The 27,947-nt window shown below is 39.2% G+C and overlaps 1 protein-coding gene across 1 annotated transcript in view; it reads right to left on the bottom strand.

Moving 5' to 3' along the window:
- LOC106057601 (neuroblast differentiation-associated protein AHNAK-like) overlaps positions 1-24,451 on the bottom strand; it is a 103,870-nt gene extending 79,419 nt beyond the window's left edge. The window contains exon 1 of the mRNA XM_056032048.1: positions 24,432-24,451. The gene's annotated coding sequence lies outside the window, so the exon portion shown is untranslated. The remainder of the gene's footprint in view (positions 1-24,431) is intronic.
- Between the last annotated feature and the right edge of the window lie 3,496 nt (positions 24,452-27,947).

The raw sequence follows: 27,947 nt of genomic DNA, 5'->3' as shown, positions 1-27,947 counted from the left end.
CAAGTTGGGAGTGGCCAACAAGATGCACTCAACAAAAAAACTGTCAAGTGTTTAACACTAGCGACAGTACGAGGTGGTAGTAAGCGTGTCTGCTGCTCTGAATGTGCTCACGCCGATAGAACAAAAACCAGTGGCGTAGCTAGAGTATATGATGCCTGGTGCGGTACCTCATCTTGATGTCCCCCCCCCCAAAAAAAAAGAAACAAAAAAAAAACTAACTAATTAATAACATTGCAAAACCTTACTTTTTTGTTCAAAATAATATGTATTCATTAATCAAATATTGTTAATTCAAAAAATCACTTTTACATAAACATACAACAAATGAATTTTACGCGCTTTCTTGCTGGCAAAAGTATAAATAATTTTATCGAAATCAATTTTTTCCATCAGCTCTTGTTCAATGGACCAAATGGCCAAATTAGTGAGTCGTAAATTTGTCATCGTTGATTGCAAATAATTCTTGATCAGTTTAAGTTTGGAAAAACTTCTCTCGCATGTAGCGACGTTAACCGCAATAGTCAAAAATAGGCGAATCATGATGACGATATTTGGGACTGAATCATCTAGCTGATATTATTTTATAAATTTCAAGAGCTCAACAGGTCCTTGTTTTAGAAGTTCGGAGGCTTCTGATGAAACTGTGACAAACCGTTGAAGCCTCTTTCGCTCCAGCAGAAAATCCTTTTTATCAATGTCGCTAGGATTACTATCGAGATTGATTTCGACCTGAGGATTTAATAACTGGGAAGCGAATAAAATTCATATCTATCTGCTACATCATGAAGTTGCTCGAATCGGGTGATTATTTCTTGAACAATCCTGTCCAAGGTAGAATAAATTTCCCTTCGTAGCTTTTCTTTGTGTGTAAGCACAGAGTAGTCACTTTTCTCACCAGGCATCTTTTTCTTATGGCCAATACGTTTTTGAAGTTCTGTACTGATTCTCAGATCTGAACACACGCTTTCGGCAAAGGTAATGCTGGCTTCAGCGATGTCCTCTCGATTACTACTTAAAAATGTCTCTAATGTTTTTAGTTTGAGTGAGCAGTCTCGAATAGACAATCCTTGTTGTTGAAGGTAGACTTGCGCATCATTAATTTCAGTTAATACAGGAGCCCAAAATTTAAGATAGGTGAGAAAATTAAAAGACTGAATAGCAACCAATAATCCACCTGCTTCAGATCTAGTCGATGAATTTTCATCTCTGCTAGTTAATGTCTCCAGAGTTTCTATAATTTTAGAAAATTTTTCCCTAACCATCTTGACGGCTTCTCCTCTGGCGCTCCAGCGGGTCTCAACTAAACGTTTAAGGCTAGTTCCGAAAAACCAAGCCTTTGAAAGCTTTCTAGCCTTTCCTTTTGCTGATTCTTGATGTCTATACGCCTCTCATAATTGACTGTCCATACGCTGAACTGTTTCAGATCCTTGAGTGACAAGGTGTATGCGAATATTATATGTGATGACATCAGGCCGATCTCCAGTGTCGTTCAGTCTAGAGTTTATTATCCTGCTTTCTGTATTGTTTACACTGTCTGATGGTTCAGCTTCTTCAGTATGCATTTTTGAGGAGTGTGCTAAAGACATGCTTGTGTGCTGTCCTTTAGTCTCTAGAACCTGCGGTATTGAAGTAGTTTCTTCTTTTTCATCATTCAGGATGTCGGCCTCATCATTTTGTTCTGGATTCAATGATAACCGTCTCATCTAGCTTTGTTGCTTTTAATTGTTCAGTTAATTCATACCCAATAACAGCTCGCCTATAGTCGGTGGACTCTGGCAATGATGTGACTTGAAATTGTCTCGATGCTTCTTTAGACATAAGAAATTTAAGAAACGCACCTCACTACGGTCAAAGAAACTGCTTTATGCGGATGACATTGTCCTCTGGTCAACCGGGAAGAAAGCCGACCAAATACAGGCGGCATTTCAAGCAGACCTCCAAACCATCTCCTCGTATTGCGACAAATGACAGATTTAGATAAACGTTGCCAAAACGACCTGGTCCCTGTTCAGCCTAGGAATCGACATTCTTAAGGCTCCATTCGAGCTTCAACTCGGTGGGCTGCGACTCCAAAGTGAAAACACGCCAAAATATCTAGGGGTAACCCTGGATAGAAAGTTGTCAATGTTCCAGCACGTCCAGGAAGTTGAAAGAAAAGCCTCGGAGAAGTTAGCGTTACTAAGAAAGCTGGCCAGCACAAAGTGGGGTGCCAAAGCTTACATGCTACGCACATTGTACTTAGGGGCAGTCAGATCACAAATTGAGTACAGCTATAGAGTTCAAGTATATGCTAGTAACACTGCCCTCGAATCACTCGACCGAGTACAATCACAGGCACTATGGTTCATTTGTGGCACCTTTCGGACAAGCCCAACAAACGCAGCTGAAATCTTAACAAAGGTGGCCCCTTTAAATCTAAGGAGGGAGAGGGCAGTACTTATGGCCTACGAGCGCTACAAAAGGGGAGACTCTAGGCTACCCACCACAATCTTAGTGCAACAGTGAAGAGAGAGGAACCGCTTAAAAATGCTATCGTTCCTCCACATTGCGGCCTATTTGTCAAAATCAGCTGGGCTCTCCACTGATAGATTTCCTATTAGAAGAATTAGTACTTGCCCTCCGTGGAGGAGATTGCCGGCCCCACAAATAAACATGTCCCTTATAGGGCAAGAGGGAGCCACCAAGAGGTTATTAACACCTGCCATACTCCAAAACTTGGCATCAGCTACACTAAAGCCCATCAGATGCCATTTTCTGCTATACCGATGGGTCGGTAATGAGGGGCCCCGATAGATCTGGGTATGGGGCCCTTATAGTCTACCCAAACCGGAGAGAACCAGAGATGCCGATTTCTCCGTCTGAGCTTAAAAGGGTTTTGAGGCGCCAGCCAGACTAGTCAGTCTTGAGCACTGTTCATCATTTTGTTTACGTTACAGTATTACAATTAACTAGTAAGTAAAAAAAACTCGTAGAAAACAAAGGTTAGCTTATTTAAAAATATTGACATTACAATAGAATTATTTCCAAAATTAAACTATAAAGAATCATAAAGAAATGAATAAACTAAGACAATTGTTTAGAGCTAGAGTTTAGAAATATATTTGTAATCTCAATATCTAGATTAAACCAGTGGACTAAACAATGAAGTAAAAAAAGGTTGGCCTATCTTCTTCTTCTTCTTTATATTACAGAGCTTTGATCAGTGTAGTAACAACATGTACCGTGTGTCCGAAATAAATCTAGTAAATTAGATTGAAACTGTTCTATAGCTTACATTGTATGGAAGAAATAGTCAAGGAGATGAAACAAAATAGCGACATGACTAGTTTATAAATCGTTAGTGTTTAAAATACAGTAGCTTATGTTTGTTCGTGTCCATACAATTAGTCGTTTTTACTAAAAAGCTCAGGGAAATAGGAAATTAATACACACTGGGGGAATTTTGGTGCCCCTCTCCACTTGGTGCCCTGTGCGGCCCGCACCACCCGCACATTGGTAGCTACGCCACTGACAAAAACCTTTTTTTTGTGTGTGCAGCTGACGTAGTGAGCGTGCAGTCAGGGGCGTGGCTGATTATTTGATCAATTGGTTTAACTTAAAGCATGCATTCACACACACTAAAAAGATAATAATAATAGATGGATTAGGATAATTTTAAAATGAGTCCAAACCAGGAAATAAAGGAGTAGGAGGTAAACCAAAAGCTTCCAAAGTTTCACTCTTATCTCTGAGCTGCTGTTCCCCTTGTTAAATGTAATCGACTCCAGATCTGTACACGAAATTTTAGTCTCATCGCCATAAAATATGTACACATTAATATTTATATCGATACCATATTTTCATGGGCAAAGAATTCAGCTTAAAGCCAGAGTCTACGGTTCCTGGTTTCTATCTTTTTTTTTTAAAAAAAAAAAAAAGCTCATATCAGCTCACTCTTGTCTGTCTGTCTGTCTGGTACAAATGTGTTTACACATCCTCGGATGAAGTTGAAACTTTACGCTGTTATTTGTTAAACCTAACAAAACTTGAAGGGTTAACGGGCACGACGCTACAATACTCTCTAAAAGAGTCTAAGACTCTAATGGACTATTTCAAAGATTCAATAAGGTTCAATAATCAGTGGCGTAGCAAGTTATCTGCGGGCCCTGGCCCTGTTTCAAGAGTTTGATAATGTCATTTCTCTCCACTGAGTTGAACAGCAAGCTAATCGACTCATCCTGTAGGTCTGTGTTTCCGTCTTTGCTTATGTTTCATTACATTTACAAAAGATGTAAGCATCAAGTGTTGCATGTGAAGGTGTAGCTACACTCAAGTCATCGACTATTTCATATCTGTATAAGTGTCGTAATACTCACTGCTTGTGCATCCTCTTAAAAGTAATAGATTAATCTTTCAATGGCCCTTCTGGACCCCTATTAGTCATGGGCCCGGACGCAATGAATCTATTCGCTCCATAGTTGCTAAGCCACTGACCGTGTGATCTCGTGGTAAAGATTCCGACCTAAAGTTTCTATAGTGGACCGTGGGAGGTCTTAAAATTTGAACACGTGAAACAGCCATTGTTCAAAGCTTCAGAATCAACTCTAAAAAAAAAGAATTTCTTTAGGTGAAACAAAAGATTTTTGTCCCTTCTGTAATAGACATGGTTGTTGTCATTTTGTGCACATTCTTAACATTCTTTCAATAGTTCATTTTCATGGCACGTGACTTGAATAACTTAAATAATTGGACCGCAGTTCCGTAAGTGTAGTAAATATTTACTGCGACACGTGACTCATTTACATACAAGAGAAAACAGAACAAGGGAGCTTATTCACAGATTTTAGCGCATTACATCCGCGGCCGAAACAATAAGGGACGAGTAATTAATACTAAATATATAGCCTATATTTAACAACGTATATTGATGCACGTGGCCTTTCTTTATAATACATAATGCTTTGTTTTATTACTATTATTATTATTGGTGCTGTTGATTTTGACTTATTACAATTATTATTGTTATTATCATAATTATTAATATTGGTATATTGTTGTTATTATTGTTGACTTATAACTCCTATGTCCTGTGTTATTGCGGTTTCTGTTCTTCTAGTTATTATCACTTCTTACTTCTACTGTTTCTGATTGATGTTCCAGAATCTTCACTATCATTTACGCCCCTGCTATTATATTATTATTAATGTGGTTATATTCATAAGGTATTTTTAAAGACTCAGAATAGGTTTTATTAATTTCCATAATATAATCCCTAATAATAATAATTCAAATTATAGTATGCAAATCATATTATCCATCCAATTGTGCATGTCAATTGGAGACTCAAACCCATCCAAGGTTGGTTGGTTCAAGCGAACCGTTCAGAGCTGTAGGCTAAAGGCGCCAGGGAAGAAAAGCGCTTATACTAATATGAAATAAGGAATGCATTTATTTTTATTTGTAAGTTGTGGTTCAGTGTTTTATGTATTGTTACTATTTTTATCCTGGAGTGTCTTTAAGTTTAGCTAGTTTAGTAATAGTAGGCGGCGTAGGTCTATTGCTCTACTCAAATAGGAGTATATCTCACGGCTCTATTTGTTCTTCTTGTCTAGTGTCTTTATGCTTTCTGGAATTGAGGAATCGCAAAAAGAGAATGCATCGTCTAACTTCGGTCTATTCAAGATTGTTTATGTGTAAAAAAGTCACAATGCTTTCTTTAATTTGATTTCAATGTTTCCTTCCCTACATACAAGAAGCACGATCGGCCTTAGGCATAGGCAAACTAGGCAGCCGCCTAGCCCTAGGGCATCCGATAGGTGGGGGCCTCGTACAGGACTCAAAGCAATTGTTTTAGAGAAGAACTAGGTCAACTGTGCCCAATGTTATTGTTGGAGTACACCAGGTTGTTAATTAATTACGTTCTTTTATTCTTTCGCTGTTTTTTTTTTTCTATTTCATTTGGGGGCCACTAAATTCATTTCGCTTAGGGCCTCCAATTATCTAGGGCCGGCCCTGCAAGAAGACTATTAACTTTATTCTATTAATTTGTCATCTTAACTCTTGTGTAAATGCTATAGTGTCAACATAGCTGCCTGTTTCATAACAGTGCTATATAAATTAAATTAGTGTTATTATTGAGATTCAATAAGTATTAATAATTTTATTATTAGAACTTTTATTTTTAAAAAACTTTGTAAAGAACTTCATTCTAATTCCATTTACAGTCACTACGTTTACATTTTTTGAGTCTCCTCCTGAAACGAAAAGCTTATCTGCCAAGGGCACTTAAGTTGACAAGGGCAGTTAATTATTAGTTCACATTTTTCTTCTTACCTAAAGTCATTATAAAGCAGGCTGCGTCTGTTTTTAACTAACAAAGTTGTTTTGTTTTTTAACACAACTAAACAAAAAATAAATTGTGGTCTCTAGTCGAAAGGAAAATACAAATAAGGAGACGAGGAAAAGGAAGAAATGACAAAACGAGTCTAATTGACTTTCTGCTTTTGTCGTATTCTGTTTGTTTTCGTAAAGAAGGGATTCCTTATTGTCCTCTTCATTAGACTACTAGAATGAAATGTATACATAGGGCCCCATCGGTCCAACAGGCTAAGGGATAGGTGAAGGTGACAGTATACATGACATTATGTAGAGCTGCGTTCAGTAGCCAATAAGATATTATATGCCTCTTATGCCTGTTGACTATTATATACATGCTACATTTTCACTGGTTTGTGAAGAAAAAACAAGCAAACAACTAGTGTGTGACCCTCAACACGCTCTCTTTCCATTTTCCCCGTTTGTTCATTCCACTTTATGCTATTTCTTCCTTCTTTCTTCAGTTCGTTTTCTTTCTTGCTTTTCTTTCCTTCTCTTTGTCTTTCTTTCTCACTCTTTCGTTTTCTTTCCTTCTCTTTGTCTTTCTTTCTCCCTCTTTCCTTCCTTGCTTTTTCTTTCTTTATCCTTCATTCTCTTTTTCTTTCTGTCTTTTTCTCTCCACATCCATGTCAACGTCAGTGTTGTTTGCCCATCATTCTGTTTAAGAAGGAACTTCCGGTCAAGGCAAAACTTGTTCTTAAGGGCATGTCCACTTATCTAAAACTCAGCTCCAGACATGACCTGCCATCCAGCGGACTGACGTGGACAAACAGGACAAACGTCCGACACTCATTTATTCTCATCTTTATTTATTACTAGATCTAATCATTACCTACATGGTAGACCTGCAGTTTTAGCAGCCAGGTATTTAAACAGATATTGGAAGACATATTCACATTTTCAAAATGTGTGCTTTAATTAAATAGAATGTAAAGATAAAACTGAATTTTCAATAATTTGTAAAATTTCAAATCTTATCCCCACGCCCCCCTTCCTTTTTTTTTCAAACAGAATATGAGATAAATCTATTCTATTTCTATGATACTAAATTAATTATTCTATCTTATTATATATTCGTATTTTTATAATGATTCGTCAAAAACGAATACTCTTAGGCACAGCCAGAATTGAAGTTTGTTTACGGTAAACAAATCATTTGTACTCTCCGAGTGTCCTCAGAAACAATGACGGATGCTATGGAAGCTCTCTATTGCGACCTCTCTCTCTCTCTCTCTCTGAGAAAAAGATTTGAATGAAGCATATTTTGTCACAGAAGACGACTGTTATTATCATTATTTTAGAAAAGAATTTATGTTTACATTTTGTAGCCCTGCCAGGGGAGAGCATCGTTAAAGGGAAACAAAATTCACTGCAGTCTCCTCAACAGTGCCCTTTGATGAATTTTCTGATGATGTGGCAGGTCTGCAGCAGTACTGCCCTCTGGAAGGCAACGAGGATCTGAGGAATGCTTAGGTCTTCGAATGTGTCTTTGAGGTCAGTTGTCATTATCCCTTTGGGTTGATATAACAAAAGGGTATATTGTTATTTTATTATTGTTACTATTGTTACTATTATTATTATTACGCCCTTACTTCTGTCTTAAGAAACCGTCCTTCTAGGGCACTGTTAAGTTAAGCTCGATATGCGTTGATTCTTGTCTCTGCTTGTAGTCCGATCTGAGTCTAATGTCACCAAGCAGTTTCCCCATAGCGTCGAGGTCCTGGGCGGTCTCTTCAACTGTTGCCACGTCTTACACATTTGCTTGGCAACTACATCCAAATTTTGGTGCCATGTATATCTTGGCCTCCCTTCCATATTTCTTAGGGTACTAGGTGAGGGGCTTGTCTTGTGTTGATTTTCGTTGAATAGCAGCGGTATGTATCGTTGTCTAATGTGGACTGGGGAATTCTCTTGTGATGCTACGGATCTACTGCCATAATGTACTCTGGTCAGGTAACAAGAATCTCAATTTTGAAGTCAGCCATCAAAACCTTTTCGTGATCTAATGTTATTCAAATTCTTATTACTATCATTATTGTGTACTTGTGCTTTAGACACTTCAAGATTGCTGCCTGTATATGGTCACGTGGTATGCACTTTGGAATTTGGTTACATACCATGCCAGCTGCCTCTCCCCTGCGAAGGTTTAGACTTAAGACTAGGACGAAATAAAATTCATTTGTGAAGGTACTTCCTAACATTGAAAAACAAACCAACCTTAATCAAACTTTTTTTTTTTAAAGTTGGCCGCAGGTAAAAGTTTTCAGTTATTTCAATGATCATGTTTCTCCCCCCTTACTTTTATTTGAAGTAATTACCTCCTCCTTGTTTTTCCACACTTTCGCAATGCGTTCATTTAGCAACTGATTGTTATAGAACAAATAACAAAAGATTGGACACCCACAAACACACATACACACACGGCAAACCACACAATCCCACCCACTCATACAGACACTTATACGCCTACATTAAACCTTGACCTTGGTGGTTGCACTTTACCTTTGAAAGCGACAGTCCTAACTGGTTTGATCGCATAATGACTTTCATTTGTTTTTCTTGTGTTCACTTTAAACCCGATTTAGACCAAAAGAAAATGAATGCAAATGTTGCGTCTGTAGATCTAGTATATAGGCCTATTGTAGTAACGAGATATATACAGAACAAAAAATTAAATAGGAAATAGATCTAGAGATTGAATAGGCTAAAAAGAGAAAAGGAGTTAAATTCTCTTCGGTGGATAAGATACAATATGTTACCGAGGGGGGGGGGGATATCTCACTAACGTAATCGGAGGGGGGGGGAATATCTCACTAACGTAATCGGAGGGGGGAATATCTCACTAACGTAATCGGGGGGGGGGGGGATATCTCACTAACGTAATCGGGGGGGGGGATATCTCACTAACGTAATCGGGGGGGGGGGGATATCTCACTAACGTAATCGGGGGGGGGGGGGAATATCTCACTAACGTAATCGGAGGGGGGAATATCTCACTAACGTAATTGGAGGGGGGGAATATCTCACTAACGTAATCGGGGGGGGGGAATATCTCACTAACGTAATCGGGGGGGGGGGAATATCTCACTAACGTAATCGGAGGGGGGAATATCTCACTAACGTAATCGGGGGGGATATCTCACTAACGTAATCGGGGGGGGGGGAATATCTCACTAACGTAATCGGAGGGGGGAATATCTCACTAACGTAATTGGAGGGGGGGGGAATATCTCACTAACGTAATCGGGGGGGGGGAATATCTCACTAACGTAATCGGAGGGGGGAATATCTCACTAACGTAATCGGGGGGGGGGGATATCTCACTAACGTAATCGGGGGGGGGGAATATCTCACTAACGTAATTGGAGGGGGGGAATATCTCACTAACGTAATTGGAGGGGGGGAATATCTCACTAACGTAATTGGAGGGGGGAATATCTCACTAACGTAATTGGAGGGGGGAATATCTCACTAACGTAATTGGAGGGGGGGGGGGAATATCTCACTAACGTAATCGGAGGGGGGGATATCTCACACATAAGAAATAGGAGAATATTTGACTAAAGTTACCAGAAGGAGATATATCACTCATGTAAAACTATTATTTAGAGGGAAATATTTGCTCAGATTCTTGTTGTGCCTGTTTTATTTGTATACGATCACAATCTGCCAGTGTTGCTCTATACTCTATACAATCTAATGGATTATACACTGAAATTCAAATCTGCATAATCTATTTTTTTCAATATGATCTTCGCCACACCTTTACTCTACCCATAATGGAAAAAAAAGAGTAAAGGTAAAAAAAAAAATGTTTTCCAAATACGTAAACATTCGTTTAAATCAGTGATTCCCAAAGTGGTCTATATAAACCCCCAGGGGGTCTACGAAGACTTACAAGGGGTCTATGAAAGTGAAAAAATAAATTGGGGGTCTATGAGATGTCTACGGGGGTCTACGATAACAAATTTCATTTAATCATGTTGCGACTTTAATTTTCACATCCCACTAATGTAATTATTTACTAAACCAATCTATGATTAGTACCTTAGTTTGTACCTTAGGTAATCCTTTAAACATGCTATTCAAACGAAAAATTGTAGCAATGTAGCATTTAATTTCAATACTTATTTCACTAGCTTAATTTTGTCTACATGTAACTAATGTTAAACAAAAAGAAAGACTGTATAGCGTTGATTATTTAAAATTGGAATTCATTCTTTCCTTGTCAAATAAGCGGTTTTATGACGATATGAAATCAATTACGCTGGAGGATCGTTTGAGACGATGCCACCCTGACAAAATAGATAAAGGTTTGAAAAACTTTCGAACACTCTAAGATAAAGTTCATAATAGACCCACAAAATCCCTCTTCGACATCATATAGAGAAGATGATGGTTTGTAGGCGACTTATACCAAAAACCAGAAAACACTATAGGTAAAACATTGATTTTACCAGCCGTTGTAGTTGTAAAAACTGTTTTACACAAACCTACATCTGATATTGTTAAAACAATTTTTTTAAGCAACAATACAGTTCAATGGCACACTGGTGGTATGAGTTATAAAATTAAAGGCTTCTTATGTAATTCTTTGTAAACGACATACATTCAGTGTTTTGGATCAGCGGTATCACAGGCTCTGACAGAATGTAATGCTGTATGCTTCAAACTGGTTAAGGGTCGCCGGATCCTTATTTTTAACAGGGTTGACCCACGAAACGTTTCCAGTGTTTGGGTAAAGTTGCACGCAGCAGAGGTTTGAATTCAGTTTTCCTTCTGCTAGGTGGGCAGCAAGTCTAATGAGCCCTTCCTGCTCAAAGTTACTGGCTTAGTTGCCAGTAACTCACCTTCGCCCCTTCTCCTGTTAGTGAAAACAGTTCTGTATATCCAATATTTGAGCCACACGTGAAAGATCAAGAAATACACGAGAAACTGCGCTTTGCGATAACGTTTACAATGATACATAAGGCAAATTAATTAATTGATTAATTAATTTTTAATGTTTGATGACTACATCATAGAACAACAAATTCCTATATGAAACATAATATCCATAGCAACGGATAATAGACGTGCAAAAAAGACATTTCCAGTGTGTTTTGGTGATTCCAGTAAAAAATATTAATTGTTATTTTAATTGGTTTAAATTTGAATTTTATGAATAAACAAGGTAACAAAGACAGTTTGTGTTGAAACACAAACTTAAAATCGGCCCCCGAAGTGATCCACCCAGGCAGGCTTCAATATTTTCAGAAAGAACATCCAAATGAAATTATATCAAAGACAAATGAGAGATAAGGATGGAGAAAGAAGGTTGACAGATCTTGTGTAGTGCCCCAATGATGCTGCAGATCAAAGGATAGGTGCAAGTGAATGCAAAGTTAGATGTGAACCTGGCCTAATTAGTTCCCGCTTCAGACCTTGTGGTCTATAGGGCAGATGATGTAAAGTTCATCATCAAGTTAACGAGGATGTCATGTAGCCAGCACAACGACCTACCATCTTTACTTTTCCCCAACTAATGTTGCTGGGTAGACTCAGAGGCGCCCAAGGATTCCGAAGTTGAAAATCCCAGTCTTCGAACCCGGGACCCTCGGTTCGGAAGCTAAGCGCATTACCGAGCCTCTCCTGGTCTTCACTTAATGTTATTGTTTTGAAAATGCTTTATCTTGTATTCGAATTCTCAAAAGCGCTATAAGAAAGAAATAGGTTCAAGAAAATGGAGTTTATAAGATTACTATTCGTTTTAAATTAGGTCAAACTTATAATGCATACTAATTAGCTTTTTCTCTTTAAAAAAACTGCTTGCATAACTGATTTTAAAAATTAGATTTTTCGCTTTCAGGAAAAAAAAAAAGTAGCCGTTGCATCAGAACTTTGAATGGTCTAAAATATTGTGATGCCGGATTTTCAATATCTTTTCTAGTTTACGAGATCTAAACGGGACGGACGGAGCGTCTTTTCCCCTTTCGGAGGCCGCTATTACGGTTAACGAGGGTGTCATGTAGTCAGCACAACGACCAACCGCCTTTACTTTTCCCCAACTAATGTCAGGTACCCATTAGAGCTGGGCAGACTCAGAGGCGCCCAAGGATTCCGAAGTTGAAAATCCCAGTCTTCACCAGGATTCGAACCCGGGACCCTCGGTTCGGAAGCTTTACCAAGCCTCTCCTGGTCTTTACATAATGTAATTGATTTGAAAATGCTTAATCTTATATTCGAATTCTCAAAATATATACTTACAGTTTACGAGATCTAAACGGGACGGACGGACAGACGGACAGAAATTTCGCACAAAACTGATAGCGTCTTTTCCCCTTTCGGGGGCCGCTAAAAAAGATAAATCTCTATTTTTTATTCTTACACCCACTACAGTTAGAAATTAGTTTTAAAAAATGGAGTTGATGAATTTGCAAAAATGCAATATAAGTTAAGCAGGGGGCAGTGGCGTAGCATCCATGGCGCGAAGGGGTTCAATGAACCTGGGCCCACAAGCAATAGGGGCCCACATCTGTGGCGTAGCAACCATGGCGCGAAGGAGCTCATTACGCTTGGGCCCATGCCTCAAGGCCAGTTGGAGCCCACATTAGAACTTAAGAAGAACATTTGTTTGTTCATTTGAAACACTTTTAAGTAGTTTAACTCTGTTAAGAAGTTGTAAAAACATTGACTTTTAAGACACTATTACTTATATGCAGTCCTAACTGAATCAAACGTTATGACATAATTACTTTTTTTTAAAGAAAAAGTTACGATCTTTATATTGGAATGTCTTTACATTTAGTTTACTCATTTTTTTGTCACACACTAAATTTGTCTTATTGGCTAGAGAGGAGCCCATCAAGATGTTCTTGAACCCGGAGTACTAGTGTGATATTTACTTGTGTAGAAGGCAGTGGTTACGTCCTATAGTCATCGCAGTACTGGAGTGATATTTACTTGTGTAGCAGGCAGTGGTCTCGTCCTATAGTCATCGCAGTACTGGAGTAATATTTACTTGTGTAGAAGGCAGTGGTTACGTCCTATAGTCATCGCAGTACTGGAGTGATATTTACTTGTGTAGAAGGCAGTGGTCTCGTCCTATAGTCATCGCAGTACTGGAGTGATATTTACTTGTGTAGAAGGCAGTGGTTACGTCCTATAGTCATCGCAGTACTGGAGTGATATTTACTTGTGTAGAAGGCAGTGGTCTCGTCCTATAGTCATCGCAGTACTGGAGTGATATTTACTTGTGTAGCCGGCAGTGGTCTCGTCCTATAGTCATCGCAGTAATGGTGTGATATTTACTTATGTAGCAGGCAGTGGTTACGTCATATACATCTGGCCATCACCTAAATTAAAATTTAACTTAACACTAATAGTCCAATATTTAAACTACATGCTTACATATTACTTCCTAGTGTGTCTTAAAACGAATAGATATTAATTAATAATATCGTTTTATCCCGTGCTTTTAAGAATGTGCACTTATAATACTGTCTCTAATTCAGTCACAATAAGCACTGACACTTGATTTCTAACATCAATTCGGTCCAACACCTAGCCGTGTTTATGCCATCTCCCATTTAGCTCGAGCCTGTCACACAAGTCCTGGGTTGGATCCCCATACAAAATGAAATATAGATGTTAAAAGTTTTCTTGGAGGTTCAGAGAGTGCCTATTTAATTTATTCCGCAGCGGATTCCAGAGGTGGTTGATTTTGAAACCAATACGATGCCAATGCCCATACATTCTCATCGTATGACCTCAAAACCATCCATTCGAAGTTTTGTTTCTTTGTTTTCTTGCGGTGGTTGATTTTGAAACCAATACGATGCAATGCCCACTCATTCACATCGTATGACCTAAAAACTATCCATTCGAATAACTTATTTTTTTTAAAAAAGGTACGATCTTTACATTAGAATGTCTTTGCATTTAGATTACTCATTTTTGTCACACATTTGTCTTATTGGCTGGAGGGGGTACCTTGCTACGCCACTGGCAGGAGGTCTACCGAAGAGCAGAAAACATGGCAAGGGGTCTACGAGATAAAAAAGTTTGGGAACCACTGGTTTAAATTGTCGAGTGAATGGCCAATGTTGTGACATGTGTCCTTGCCAACTACAAAACTAGAGAGATTAAACTCCTTGACGTTATTTTTATAACACCTTCTCTCAGGTCGTAATTACAACTACACACACACACAGATACATACAAAAACATTTACATACATACATACACATACAAAAACATTTACATACCTACATACACATACATACAAAAACATTTACATACATACATACACACATACATATGTAACAACACAATGTGCCAGATGTAACAACATTTAGATGTCTCGATGTTACGATGTGTTGTTATGCCGGGGATTTTACTTGAATTCAATAGTTGAATAAATGACGATCTAGAATCACAATTAACGATTCTTTGATAAACAAAACTCTGGAACTTTATTTAAATATAACGTAAGTACAGCTTATGTACAAATTACAAATCAATAAACATGAAACTTATTACAAAGGCTTTTAAAACAGAGCTCTCAGAAACGTGACTGTCTACAAGGACATTATTTTATCGACTGGCGTTACTTTCTTACACCCCGCCAATTCTCTGGCGCTAACTCTTTTCAAAAATGTCTTTGTTTAATTTTAAATCAACCAATAGATTTCAAACATACTAATCACGTCCCTTGGGTAAATCCTGACGTGTTGTCAAGTGTCTAAATTTGAGGGGTAAATCCCGAGTCTCATGTCGAGGGTTTATATTTCTTTTAAATGTGAAATGTACAAATATTTATAATGGCATCTGTGACACATACATACAAACATACATACATACATACATACACACACACATAAATACATACATTCATACATGCATACATACATACATACATACATACATACATACATACATACATACATATATACATACATATATACATACATACACACATACACACACACATACACACACACACATATACATACATACCTACATACATACATACATACATACATACATACATACATACATACATATATACATACATACATACATACATACATACATACATACATACATACATACATACATACATACATACATACATACATACTACTAATATACATAGAAATATTCATAAATTCAACACAAATATTGCTAACTCGATCAGCTAAAAATAATCTGCTAGAATATTCCAAAGAAGAAACGTTGAAGAATGACTTCATACAGGTTAATAATGAAAACATTGGCAAGCAGACGAGTGCATAAAGGTCCAAAGGGACCATGTGTTGGTTTATCATTTTCTTAATTTACGCAGCATATTGTCTCATTGTAGATGCATTAGAAAACAAAATATTGGCGCACTTAGATCTATGTGTAAAACACTAAGCTAATCAGGGGGTAACGTACATTATTTCATATTTAAATATTAAAAACAAGGGTGTGCAATAGAAAACAATAATTAAGGCATTGAAATTATTTTTAGTCTAATCTTTTTGTATCCATGCAAACACAAACTGATAATATGTGGATGTCCCTGAAAGCATCTCCGCCAAGTGATGTAGAGATTGAAATACGGATCCTAGCCTATGAGAAAATTGTGAAATAGTTACAATGGGCTATGTTCATGGGCGGGGAAGAGGAGGTGCTTCAGGATTCCACTTCCCCTCCCTTTTAAGCTTGAACTCACCTCCAATATAAAAAAAAAACTAAAGTAAAACCACTGACACCATATTCCATGAGCGTAGACATTGGAGGTTTTAAGGTTAGCCCTCCACCCCCTCCAGTGAAAAACTTAAATAAAACTACTGCCTCAAAATTCCAAGAAGGATTTTGAGGTAAAATTCCCTTCCAATAAAAAGTAAAACAAAGCTACAGCCACTAAATTTCATTAATGTAGTTAATGTAGCAATGTTTTTTTAGATGTACACCCCCCCCCTTTTAAAAAAAAAAAAACAAAAAAAAACACCGAAATTCCATATTCGTAGCCAGGGTTTTTGTGGTGTTGTTCACCCACACCCCCCCCCTCCCCCCAAGAAAAAATAAAAGAAAAAGCTAAATTAGCAAAACTACTAATAACAAATTCCTTGACATCGTAGTGAGAGGTGGGGGAGGTTGAGTTTGAACTCTTCACTGGGCTACATTATTGCAGTAAATCTACAAGCAACAGCCTGAGAAAAAATAAAACAAATACTGTCATCCAATTGCAGGAGGGGTTGAGGTTCAACCCCTCCCAGTAAACTACTAAAGCAAAACTATATTATAGTTACATCATGAGTGTAGCAATGTGAGATTTTGAGAATCAATTTCATCACCCCAAATATAAAATGTACCAATAAAGTAAATCTACGAGATTTCAAGTATTGTTCTAAAAAAAAAAATCAAACTACATTCGAGTTTCAATCCTACCCCCAAATAAAACATTTTATTTTTCTACCACTCGATGGGCTCCGATAATAAAAAGTCAGTGATAAGCAGATTTGATATTTAACTTGAAATATTTTTGCTAGACGAATAGCAGGATATGGCGTTGTAGACACCTCCCCCAGGCCGTCTACATGTCAAGAGAAGGATATCTACTAACTACTGTCATTCCACTAACTCCAGCAAAACCTATTCTAACGCACAAAAGATCGCCGAAAGCTTTTTTTTTTCTAAGTATTTTTTTTATTATTTTTAAATCGGATATTGCAAGTGATAATTTTTTATGTAAAAATGGTTAATTTTACATATATTTTAGGCCTACATATATCCATGCAGCTACGACCGGGTAAAACCAAATAGCCTACATAAGCTACTACATGTTTGTAAAAGATTTTAAATATACACATATCTGGGGTTAAAAACATGACATAGAAAGTACTGCTGATGTGGTGTTGCCACTGACCGTGTTTCAAGTCTGTTGGAATTATGACCTTTATCGTTTGTTTGTTGGACATGTTTTGAATGTCCCTTCAAAGTTGGAGATAATTTAACTCTTAGTCCCAAACCTCTCGCAGGACGACGGGGGATAGTAGGGTGGAACACTGGACCATTGAGACGACAGAACGACAGTCCAGAGCGCATACAGCACGACCAGGCAACCATCCATCCTGCTTGATTCCAATTCTTCGTACTTTTTTCCTCAGTAAGCTACATAGACATTTACAGCTTTATGGCCTGGCTTACAAATTTAAAATAAATCCTCAAAATAAACTGAATAAATAAAGAAAAAACTTGCGACCTCAATTAATTTGTTTGTCAAGAGAAGATAAGCGAGTAAAAAAATATGAACCAATTAATTGTATATAAAAGTTGTTTGAATAAAATCTTGAACTTTTTTTTTTAGGGCAGGGTGGAGGGGGGAAGAGGGTAATGAGAAGCCAAAAAAAAAACTGAAGCGACTTGCGTCCCTTTTATCACGAAACCACATTTGTCACACCCTGGGAAACAAATGTGTCGCCGCCCCTGTGCCCTGTCTTCGCTCTACATTTCTGTCTGTAATGGTGTGGTCTTGCTTGAGGGGGGCCATTTATTTCTTACCTTGTAACTCATTTAGCTAGTTCCCATTGCTCCCTTATTCTTTCCTCGCTCCCTAACTCTTCTCCTAGCAACATTCTATACAAAAATAGATTGTCTATTCTTGTACCGGGCTGATACATTTTTATGGAGAAATGGCTACACACACGATTGTTTGTAACCTAGATCTGTACGTTATAGTGCCAGTGGCGTAACGTTGATGTAACCTGTTGAAGCTTTCATACGCTCAAACACGGGAGTCACATCTGGACTAGGGGAAGTTTTGTAAAAAAAAAAAAAAAAGGGGGGGGGGGAATAGATAATAAAGACACGCACACATGAATGTTTAAGTCCTTTGTAAACCACCCCCTTCTTTTTTTAAATTCTATTAGAAAGAAAATACGAGGTGGCTTTAATTCAATCTTTATTGTTTTCATATATGGAACTTAAACTATAGTACTGCGCCAGAAATTGAGACCTAATATTTTAAAAAAGAAAATATGAAATCCACACTTTAAAAAAAAGGAATGTACATATCCTAAAATAAATATTGTTTTTCGTTAGTTATATTTTCATTCTGTACTCACAGAATTGTAAATAAATTACACATTGACTTCCTGTAGCTTCGAGTTTCTACAGAGAAGAGTAAATAATACAGGAGAGATAATACATTTCCGCTACCTCATCGAAGTGTCTAAAAAGGTTCAAAATAAATCCCTTTTATGAACCTCGACCCGGGAAAGGCTTTTATCCCGTGGCCAGGATAAGGATTGGCGCTTCACTGATATTTATGCCTGGAGATGATCATTTAATCTCATCCGTTTGTTCATGGGCCATGGTCCCTTTAGCAAATGCAATTTCCCCAACCCATGCGAGGCCGGAGGCCGACCACATGAGGGGAAAAACTCCATATTCCTAAAATGCACCATCGCTTTGCATGGAGGAGCCATCACTGCCCGTACCGTCCTCGCTTGGGAAAGGTGCGAAGGCTAGGACAGGGTTAGCAAGCCTTCCATCCTCAGCACGTGCAAGTTCGTTCGCTAGAAAATACTGTGGCTATCTTCTCCCCCAGCAGACGTTCCCACGCAGGCGCCGCGCCAAGGCGACAGGGGAGCTTATCCTCAGCGTTACAGCTACAGAACATTCGGAAACTTTCGATTTCTAAACGGGTTTGGGAAACCTCTAAATAGAAGAGACGAAATTTGTTTCATCGAGTCCATCATCATCATCATCATCAAACTCCATTAGAGTGAGGGCTTGAGAGGCTCAAATCCTCTCTTGCAAAAGCCCTGGACAGAAACCCTGCTGTCTTGCGTAGTGCATGAATGTCGCCATACAGGTCGAGAATTTTGGGTTTCCCAGACCTGTCGAGACGGAGATCAGCAAGTCTGGGGCAGTCAAACAGAATATGAGGCACGGTTTCCTCTTCTTCCCCGCAGCGAGGGCACCGTGAATCGAAATTTGGCCATAGCCGCGAGAAATATGAGCCAACAGGACAGTGGCCTGTCCTGCACTGTGCTATAATAGCTTGCTTAGGCCTGGACAGCCACCACCACGGGGAAGTGCGGTCAGGGCGCCTCATGCGCTCCCAGACTCCACGGGCTTTTTGGGACTTGTCCCAGCACTCAAACCACTTTTCCATTTCTGTTTTTTGTATTATAGCCAGGGCTTGATGAAAGCTTACAGCCTGATCAGTGGGTGGAATTTGCCCTCCCTGGTGGGCCAAAGAGTCTGCGATTGTGTTGCCAGTCACACCTATGTGACTCGGTACCCACTGCATTATTACAGGGGTGCCATAGCGTTGTTTGATGTCATGTGAAGCCATGATGACAGTGTTGATATTGGGGGGCCATGGTCCGGGGCTTTGCAAAGCATGTAGTACAGATTTTGAGTCAGTGACCACAACAATCTGTGTTGCCCTCAAATGTCCCTCGCCGAGTTGAGAGTCAATGACTTTTAAGGCTTCACAGACTGCCATGGTCTCCGCATCAAAACTGCAAACACTACCACATGGTCCAAAGATTTTGACTGTGTGAGAGCCAAGAAAGTCGATGTAGGCTCCATAGCCTGCTCTTCCAGAATCTATTGATGCCGATCCATCAGTGTATGCAAAAATAGCACTGGGCTTGAAGGTATTAATGGTCTCCAGAGCTAGGATTTGAAGGTCGTTAGATGAACGGCTTTGCTGAGTGGCATTAGGGTCTACTAATTTCAAGCGTATGTCTGGGGTTGTTGGGCGACACCAAGGGGGAAGGGGATGAAAGCGTTGAATGTTTTGTCGGTTGGTAGAGAGGCCAGCTTCATCAGATAGTCTAGTGGCATGATGCATAAAAGACTGCATCTGGATACGTCTTCTGCATCTCCAACCATCCACTAGTTTTCTAGCTGGGAGGTATTCATCCAGCCTTTTATACCGCTCATAGCAGGTCAGTACTGACCTTTCCCTCCTAAGGGTTAGTGGAGCTATATTAGCCATTATTTCAGCCGCATTCACTGGACTTGTCCTAAAGGTTCCACAGACAAATCTTAGTGCTTGGGACTGTATTTTATCAAGTTGTTCAAGAGCAGTCCTAGAGCCATAAATTTGCACAGGTAGGCTGTAGTCTATCTGTGATCGGACTGCTCCTAAATACAGGGATCGGAGCATGTCTGCTCGGGCTCCCCACTTCGTGGATGCCAGCTTCCGCACAATGCAAAGTTTCCCTGAGGCCTTTCTTACAACATCCTGGATGTGCTCACACATTTTTAGTTTGCGATCTAAAGTTACACCAAGGTACTTGGGTAGCTTTTCCATGCTGAGAGCCACTCCGTTGAGGGAGAGCTGGAAAGGTTGCCCGAGAATGCCAGTCCCGAGCGTGAACAGAGAATAGACCGTCTTGGAGGTGTTTATTTCTAGCCTCCATTTTTGTGTGTATGAGCAGAGCGTATGGAGGTCCTCCTGTAGCACTTTTTGTATAGAGGATGCGCTCCTTCCGGATTTCCAAAGGACAATATCATCAGCATATAGCAGCTTTTGGCATTTTAGCTGAGCCGGTAGGTCATTTATGAAGGCCGTGAAAAGGGCGCATGACAGGACGGAGCCCTGGGGGAGGCCGTGCTCGAGGGTCATTTCCCCTGAGACTTCTCCGTACATCCTTGTTCTTATTGTACGCTCTTGTAGGAAGTCTCTAATCCAGTAATATATCCGTCCCCGCACCCCCACGGCTCTTATCTTATGAAGCAAACCAGGACGCCATACTTTATCATATGCCTGTTTTAAGTCAATGAAGACTGCGTATGTGCTTTCGGTCCTTTGGAATCCATCTGCTACGCTCTGCACAAAGATGTTGACTTGGTCTATAGCGGACATTCCAGCCCTGAAACCAGCCTGTTCTGGAGCTATAAGACGGGCACTCTCAAGGTACCAAACCAGACGCTCATTTACCATTTTTTCAGCCATCTTTCCCACACAAGATGTGAGTGAGATGGGCCTGTAGCCCTCAGCAGTGGAAGCATCTTTTCCCTTTTTTGGTATAGGAATAATGGTGGCACGTTTCCAGGCCCTGGGCAGATGACCATCTGCCCAGGTTCTATTTACGAATGCCAAGAGCACAGCCCTTCCTTTCCCCCCTACATGTTTAAGCATTTCGGGGGTAATACCATCCGGCCCGGGAGCCTTTTTAAGCTGGCATTTCCTTATGGCAGCATTAAGCTCGCCTATCGAGAATGGGGAGTTCATCGTTCCCTCAGCACTTTCGGTCTGTGGTTCCTTTCGGTCTTTTTTTTCATCAGCTTTGCGAGCTTTATCAATGGCTTTGGACATTGGGGACTTCTTGGCAGCCTTGTTGATCTTGGCAAAATATTTGTTCAACAAGGTGGCAATTTTCTTTTTCGATGAAATGGTTACCCCACTCGGTGAAGATAATGGGGTTGCTGTTTTCGTACGCCCAGCATTTTCGAGATTTCTCAGAAGACTCCAAGCCTTAGAGCTATCCCTTAGGTTTAACCTTGCACAGGTGTTGGTCCAACGTTCTCGTTTTTCCCTGTTAATAGACGTTTTGACTAGTAGGCTGAGTCTGTTGTATTTCTGCCTGAGTGTTGGATTGTTTGGGTTCTTTTGGACCTTTTTGTATGCCCTTCTCCGAGCCATAACAAGTTTGTTGATTTCAGCCGTCCAAAAGTTTTTGAATTTTTTACAAGGGTAAGTTCGAGGAATAAACTTTTTAGCCATGCCCAGGATAGCTGTTGTTATTTGACGGTACACAAGGTCGACAGAGCTAGACTCTACATTGATTTTTTCAAGGGCATTGTCGACAGCTGTCTCGTATCCTTTCCATTTAGCCTTACTATAGCACCACTTTCGTGGTTCTTTAGTGGACTTGGTGTTCATTTTAGAAAGAGTGGCAGTCAGTAATATTGGAAGGTGGTCACTACCAATATCGCCTAGTACTTGATAAGTTATGACAGATTCCAAGTTAGCAGAGACTAAAGAAAGATCTGGTCGTGATAGTGAACCATTGCTAGCATGCAGAAGAGTAGGAGGAGAGTGTTTATTTTGCAAAAGAAAAAGGTTATTAGAATTGCACAGGTCATGAACTTTTTTACCAGACTGATCAGTGTCATCATAGCCCCAGGAAGGTGAATGGGCATTTAGATCTCCAGCTATGATAGTGTCTACAGTTATTGTTTCTCTGACATCTAAAGCCAGTTCTTGTTTTGGTGGATTATAAACATTGATGCACTTGAAGCGTCTATTATTTTTCCAAATTTCTAATACCAAAGTGTCTGTCCTCCCCTGACTCAAGTCTGTGGACACTTTCTTGGCGACCAGAGCATTAGCCACCAATGTAACCAGGCCTCGGCAATCCCCACAGGAGCAGCGGAAAACAGAGTACCCGGGTATTGAGACACTTCTTTTTTCACCTATCAGACATTCTTGTAGTAAGGCAACATCCACACACTCTTTGTGGAGCAGGTTAGTTATTTCAAGTGTCTTTGGAATAAGTCCTCGGACGTTACATTGAAGGACTTTGAAAGTTTTAGCATCAGATTTGGAAATTTGGGGATCATGTTGCTTTATCTTTCCAGCTAAATTAGTGTGGGGGATACTTACTTTCCCAGTATGAGGTGTTGGTGTTGGGTTAATTTTTTCTGAGACTTTTGGTTTTTTAATTGTAGTGTTTGTTTGGGGGAAAAAGGATGTTATCAGGGTTTGTGTGTTGGGAAGAACGGTAGCTCTTTTTTCACAACGTGGCCCGTTCTCCCTATGTACCAACGTTGCGAGGCGATTAGTAGCACATTTTTCGATGCCAGGCCTAATGCCCTTTACCTGGCCAGCGGAGCCTGTTAGGGTCTGCTCAGACCCGCTTTTCTTTGTAAATTTACTCGACATTGTTGTATGGGTTCCTCCAGGGGGAGGAGATTTGGGTTGCCCCTTAGAGCGAGCAGTGAAGAACAGTCCAGACATGAACATTGAACTATGAATCGATCGAAAGATCAGTTAACTCAACCACTCGCTCGTATGGGCAGGGTTTAATCCACGAAAGTGGAGTGAGGCAGGAGACCTTTTTTTAAAGCCACCAGTTTAGGGCCCACAAATTTTGATGGCTTGACCCTCCACTAGTCTCCAGGGCGGCGGCTGATCAGTTCAGCATTAGCTAGAACCCCGACAGACACAAATCCCTACACAATACGAGCGTGCAGGGGTTATGTTGATCAGATCTTAGCATTACCCAGACCTCACCAGCAGAACTCTGCACCAGGAGAGCATGAGAGCCTGCTAGGAAAGTTGGGGCTCCCGCAACGTTAGCCTTTTTCAGACCACCCTGAGAGCAAAGGGTGGACTTACTCCAGTTACCAGAGGACACCACGAGGAGGTCGGCGGGCACTGTCCCCCTCATCGAGTCCATAAGTTTCAAGCTTCAAGTTAAGTCTGCTAGTGTGACTTTGTTCTCTCGTTTTATGATTTTAAATTGGAACATTCAATTATTTTATTTCAAAAGAGAAGTAAATTCTTCACCAATACCGAAACCCTAGGCATACATTTGGATAACGGGCTATCAGATTTAGCGTCTGACAATACCTAGACGTATTCACCACCCAAAACAATTGTTCCAAAAGGCTAAAATTAGTTATGCCAATTGAAAATGAACTTTCCAAATATTTTTTTTTATCGTTTATTAAAAATTCTTCTATTGGTAGGCCTACGTCTAAAATGTACAAAACAAAACAATTCACGTATTAGCCTGACAGGCATAACTATGCACACACACACACATGCCTATGGTAGCACCCACTATGTCGACAAATAAACGCCGTCTGTCAACTGACACATCTGACCAAGAGTTACATCCCTTCCTGTACATTCCGACTTGACTAAAGCACTGACACACATAACAATATACTTGTACACCTAGAGTCATTCAGGCGAAAAACTATTTACTGCTATAATAGATCTAGATCTAGTTCGCTAAACACAGCTTTATTTGCCACTGTGCAAGATTAGAAAGGTACATTGTACAGTAATGTACACACACTCCATTCATTTAATGCTAATGTTTCTTTTATAAAGTTAACATAAAAATCAAACTTACAAACTTTATTTTCTTTAGAGTTAACGATTTTCAGTAGGTCTACATATTGTCCATTATTTGCTCTTCATTACTAATCCCACTGGCACAAAGCATGAGTATACTAAATATCAAATAGGCAAAAGATCCTTTTGGAATTTGACAATTATAACAGAGAAATCTGGCCTACTTAAAGCTGCCACAACAAAACTTTAGGATTGTAGATCGCATTCACATTCTTGTGTCTTGGAATGTGGCCAAAAGAAAAATGTGGTTAACAATCTCGAAGTCTTTTGATAGAAACCTATTTGATGAAATAAAATGCGAAACAGAAAAATAAATTAAAATCTTGTATAACATTACACGCCACTCTGTACCAGGAGGTAATCAAGGACATTCGCACGCAATGCTATTGAAAAAAAAAAAGGGCGAACGACTGAGTTATTCTTTAAAGATAATTTACATAGCACAGACCTTTATGTCTATGGTACATACTGATAGATCGACATTATGCATGGATAGCAGAACTGGCATAAAGATGCTTATCATCGTGAAATTGACTGGCTACTACTTGATTAATTTTGCATTGGCTATCTCCTAAACTTCTGCTAATAGACCAGGCATTTAGCATTATTGACCTATTTCAGATACTAGCTAGTCAAGAGTAAAATTTCAACTTAAAATAAACAGATAGAATGAGCCAATGTAAAGAAGTAAGGACAAAGCGAAGCAGTCAATAAACATAGAACATTGAGCAATAAAACTCTCTTGACTTGACAGTAATAATAGTAACCTAAATGAATGAAACTTCCACAGCAATGAAAGAAATACAAGGGGAATTTTTTTTATGTATATATATAATTATATAATTATATATATATATATTAGGAACAAATGTATAAGATAGGATAAGATAAGCTAAGATACTTTATTGGCCCAAACAAATGGAAATTCAGTTCGACTGCAATTGTCCACCTCAGCTATAACAATAACAATAATACTGCAAATTATCTTGAACTTGGCTTGGCTACCTACGAAGGGGGCTCAAGGTTCGACACCCGACTCGAGCAGAGTTGTGTTTACTGAGTGCCTAAAGGCAGCACGGAAAACCTTCTCCCAGATACGAGATTGGACCATAGCGCTCTGAGCATGCTATACGCATGAAAGTAGCGCTATATAAAAGCTATAATTTTATTTATTTGTTCATACAAGAAACACATACACACATCCAACGCTTTATGTATTAGACGTCTATGTACTTCTCGGTGACGATAGATGACCTTGAAACACTAACTGAAATCGGGATAAAAGAATGTTTAAATCTGTTTTAGTCCTAATGGAAAGGAAATGACCACTTCGTTCAGATCCGATGTAACAATGGTTTAATAGGTGCAGATTGTCTTCAAGGATCGTGTGTGTTATTGAAATGCATCTTTTATGCAAAGGTTCTTCAAGATATGGTAGCTGTGTTTGAGTGATATACGATGCTTTTTTAATTTGTCTATTTAGTCAATGTCAGCATTCGTCACTATATTGATCCACCGTTGAGTTGCCTCCCTTAGATTCGTTACAACACATTCCACAAAAGTCTCATACTATAAATAACAAGAAAGGATATTACTAGGATGAAAAATAAATATAATCTAAGTCTACTACATTATACATATGCCAGAGTACTATTTAAAAGTCACTCGGAGTCATGCTAGGATAATACATTAGAAATTACTCGGAGTCATGCTTGGAGAACACTTAAGAAGTCACAAGTTCAAGGGAATTAACTACGCTGAAATTCAGACATTTTTGTTTAAACGCGGCGCAAGACGTAGGTAACGAATTGTCTGTCTACGAATTGTGTTGAAAATCAGATGGCCTTGCAAAATATACTTCGTCCCCACCAAATTTATGTCACGCCCCTGTTTTTGTTACCCCCCCCCCCCATGGAAATCTGAGAAGAAATGGCCCCTGAACTAAGAAATAATACTGTTCTGATTGGCTTAGTAGCTCGGCAAAAAAGTGATCACGTCGCAAGAGAAGAAGGCCTTGTGCTTCATCAGCTATCACACCTAGCAACAGAACCTCTGTCACATCTCTCCGCGAAGTACAAAGAGACTCAGGATGACTTTCTCTCTGGCCAAAATAAGATAAAACCTCACCTGAAGACCTTCTAGGCAAACAGATCTAGATAAAAGTTGGACTGGATTCGTCTAGAAGTATGATAGTTAGCAGTAAATCTGGCAGCAGAACACAATCAACTAATACACGTGATACTAGTAATAAGGAATTAAAACTTAGGAGCGCCCTCTATGGTATTTCTTAGAAGTGCCACAAATATCCCCTAAAGATTATTAGACCATTATCAGGTAGTTAATTCTTTACCGGGATCGCTTATCAAGGACAACTGAGTACTTCACACAGGATTACCAAGCTTTGTATTGCAAGGCTAATCTTGAGGCTGTATATTTTATGTTCATGTTGATGGGCTCGTTTTCATTTCCTTGTACTTATTCAACCTGGACTAATGCCAGAAACACAGTAAGGGAAGAATGTTGTCACTGGATGATTAGATAGAATGAGCAGGGGTTTGAAAAGGGGGTAAAGACAGTAGCGTACTAAAGGGGGGGGAGGGGGGGAGAATTTTAAGATCCCCCAGGGCCCACACCTAGGGGGCCCCAAATAGGTGTTCGAAAATTATTTGTAAATACATACATTAATATATTTGATTGACAAATAGTGTCAACGGGTGTCTTTTATTTTTTCAACATTTATGGATTAAATTTATAACAAAGACTAAACCTAAATCTAGGTCTATCAGTACGCTGACTTTGTTGACATTTAAAAAATATTTTTTCCCACAGAGATCAAAGTTTTTTTTTAAAGTTACTTTTACATATTTAACTTTGTTGTCACGAATAAAACTACATGATATACAGCGAATTCCAGGTATCTTGTTACTTTTACTAATAATTGATCTAAATGGCGAGTATTTTATGGCTACACTAATTAACCTTGAAGCAAAATTTACAGAATCGAGTATAACAGATCCAAAAGTTATTCTTAATAATGCTAGAATAGTCCATTATTCGGGTTTGAATGTCTATAATTTCAGAATTAAACTTCACACTCGAGTTATTACCCCCTTTTCATCTTTCTTCAATCCAATTGTTGGCTGGATGGCTGCCTGGTCGTGCGGTTTGCGCGCTGGACTGTCGTTCGGATTAATCGACGGTCGAGGGTTCAAACCCTGCCCGCTCCCATCCCCCGTCGTCCTGCGGGAGGTTTGGACTAGGAAGTAAACTATCTTCAACTCTGAAGGAACATCCGAAACATGTAAAACAAACAAATATTTTACAAACAATGGAAACTCTCTTTTTATTTCCATCTAATCCTTTTGCTTTCGCTCAAAACATAAACAACCAACAATGACGTAATATCATATAATATTAGCACAAAATCTTCTTCATGCAGTGGAAAATTAAGAATTTTTTGCCTATCTGGAATTCTGGTCAAAGCTCCTTCGCCCAATTAATATAGTTCAGAAGA

This window comes from Biomphalaria glabrata, chromosome 6 (genome assembly GCF_947242115.1).
Source record: "Biomphalaria glabrata chromosome 6, xgBioGlab47.1, whole genome shotgun sequence".
In the NCBI taxonomy this organism is placed as follows: Eukaryota; Metazoa; Mollusca; class Gastropoda; family Planorbidae; genus Biomphalaria; species Biomphalaria glabrata.
The sequence above is the reverse complement of the archived record's forward strand: the minus strand, read 5'-3'. Positions and strand labels throughout refer to the sequence as shown.